Genomic DNA, 2,907 nt, shown 5'->3' on the forward strand with positions numbered 1-2,907 from the left:
CATCCTGAAAATAGACAACTGCAACCCAGTCCTCATCATACTATCAACGCAAATCACCCTCTTACTACTTTAATCACCACAGATGATATAACAAACGCAGTCCGCAACAAAAGAAACACTGCCCCAGGGTTTGATTCCATCACATATGTCTTGATAAAGAAAGCTCCACTAGCAATGTTGTCATTTCTCGCCGTGATATACAACTTAATCCTTCGAACTGGATATTACCCTGTCGAATGGAAAGTGTCGAAGGTACTCATGTTTCCGAAGCCTGATAAAGATCGTACAGACCCAAAATGTTATAGACCTATACAACTAACGTCAACACTCAGCAAAATCCTTGAAAAAATTTTAGTCTGCCTATTACATTCCCACTTATTGTCAAATAATTATCTCCCGATACACCAAGCCGGATTTAGGCCACACTTTAGCGTCTTGGATAACCTACTAAGACTCTCAAATCGAATCTACAACCAGTACAATACATCTAAACCCTCTTGTTTAATACTATTCGATCTTGAAAAGGCATTCGATAAAGTGTGGCACACCGGCCTCATATATAAACTGCATAAGTTTCGCCTTCCTTTCTGTTACATTCGATTAATTTTCAACTTTCTTACCAACCGAATGGCATATGTAACAATAAATAACAATCTGTCCCACCCTATCTTCCTGAACGCCGGAGTACCGCAAGGATCGGTATTATCTCCATTGCTCTACTTACTTTATGTCGCAGATATGCCAACATTCTCTCAGGTGTCAACATACCAATACGCAGATGATACAGCTCTACTGGCTTGTGGTTCTACAATTCAAGCAATAAATCGCATTATGCAACCAGCTATTAATGTATTTCAACGATGGTGCGACACTTGGAGACTCACCATCAATAGTGCAAAAACTCAAGCCATAATATTTCTTCCTACTGGATGTCGTTCAAGGGTAAGTAGATTTGGAATCAGTTCTGACCTAACAATAGACCCTTTAATTGACATTAATGGGTTTTTTATTCATTTTCGAGGGGTGACGCTATTGTTAATTAATCTAGCGCCACGTGTCGTGGGTGGAGGAGGAGATGAGTCATCGATGACTCATGCACACGTGTGAGTTTGAAATTAATGGTTTTCCATTAGGGCACAAAAGATACTATTATGTATTCCGTTTTTGACCTAAGCTAACCTTTTGTTGTATATTATATATGCGTTTCTGCCGGATATGAGTCACAGATGATTTATACAGACGTGGGAACTTGGAATTAATGGTTTTTCCATTAAGGTACAAAAGACACTATTATGGAGTTCGTTTTCGGACTATTCTAACACTATTGTTGTATTTTATTAATGCGTTTCTGCCGGATATGAGTCATGGGTGCTTTATACAGACGTGGGAACTTGGAATTAATGGTTTTTCCATTAATGTACAAAATACATTTTCGGCCTATTCTAAGGCGTCACGTCCGGCCATTTTGGCGTCGGTGGTGAGTCATATTTGGTATAATTAAGGATCCGGATTTACTCGTATTCAACCGGTGCCGACGCGTTCGATCGGAGGTAGAAGATATTATAACACATGTTCGCTTTAAAGGCGAAGAAATTGAACGATGTATCCTATATGCAAACGAAGTATGTGAGCAGAATCCATGTTATTAATATTAACCTGTTACGGAAGAACCTGTTATGTTGTTGCATTCATCGGCACCCCCAAACCGCGCGCGTTCATGGACACGTGAGGGGAAGAAAGGTTCTCTATTGTTATGGCCCCCATCGCTTGGTCTTCTTCCGAAGTTGAATGGAAGTCAAGTGTCGCCAAATTTTTACACACGAGTATTGATTTTCTTTGAAGTTCCAATTTTATTTGGTGGAAGTAATCTACGCGGTATTTCTGCCGCCTTTCGTAACATTGCAAAGACTATTTAACCAAATCCGTAAGGAATTTGGCTGAACTAGGAACATTCAGTTCCAGTATCTACAAGTTAAAGTGGATGCGATCCACTATTTGCCCTTATTTCGGGGTTGCGAACCACAGTCCATTTGATTATTGCCTTATAAACATCAGGATTCACGTAAAATTGACCAGATGTTTTTACTGTTAGAGACAATATTTCGCATTTTTTGTGTATTTTTACTCAGAAAACGCTATTTGAACGATTCAAGCAAGAGTTCGCATGGGAATTTAGACACACAAACTGTGTTTCTTCAACTTTAGCTGAAATTTAGGTTTATTTTTTTACTCTAATATCACAATTTCTTCTATTCAGGCAACATTTTTTATTAAATTTTGGACTCGCAAAGACATTTTTCAACTTTTAACTTGATATTTTAAAAGTTTATTTCCATTTTTTACTCTAATATCACAATTTCTTCTATTCAGGCAACATTTTTTATTAAATTTTGGACTCACAAAGACATTTTTCAACTTTTAACTTGCTATTTTAAAAGTTTATTTCCATTTTTTACTCTAATATCACAATTTCATCTATTCTTGCAGAAGTGTTTATTGCAATTTTGACTTGCAAAGATAATTTTTTCAACTTCTTTTATTATTTTTTCTATTTATTGCCTTTTGTATCTTATATTTTTAATTCTTAACTTTGAGTTTTGTTCTTTATTTAAAAAAATTCTCTAATCACTAAGGAAGAAGTACTTTTAAGTAAAACTGTACCCACAAACTTTATTATTACTATTATTATTAGTATTATTATTATTATTATTGTTGTTGTTTTTGTTTTGATGTAGTTGTTGAATCTTGTTGTTGTTGTTAGGGTTTATTGACTTCCACTACGCTATTTTTGGTTTGCTTCGTAGGAAAGTTTGTTTATTTTAGAGTTTCCTCGGTATTTTCTTACTGTTAGGGTAGGTAAAGTTTCTTAAATATATGAGTAGGGTTCCATATATTCTTGTTCTTGCA

Source organism: Lepisma saccharinum, chromosome 5 (assembly GCF_977018435.1).
Source record: "Lepisma saccharinum chromosome 5, izLepSacc3.1, whole genome shotgun sequence".
Taxonomy (NCBI): Eukaryota; Metazoa; Arthropoda; class Insecta; order Zygentoma; family Lepismatidae; genus Lepisma; species Lepisma saccharinum.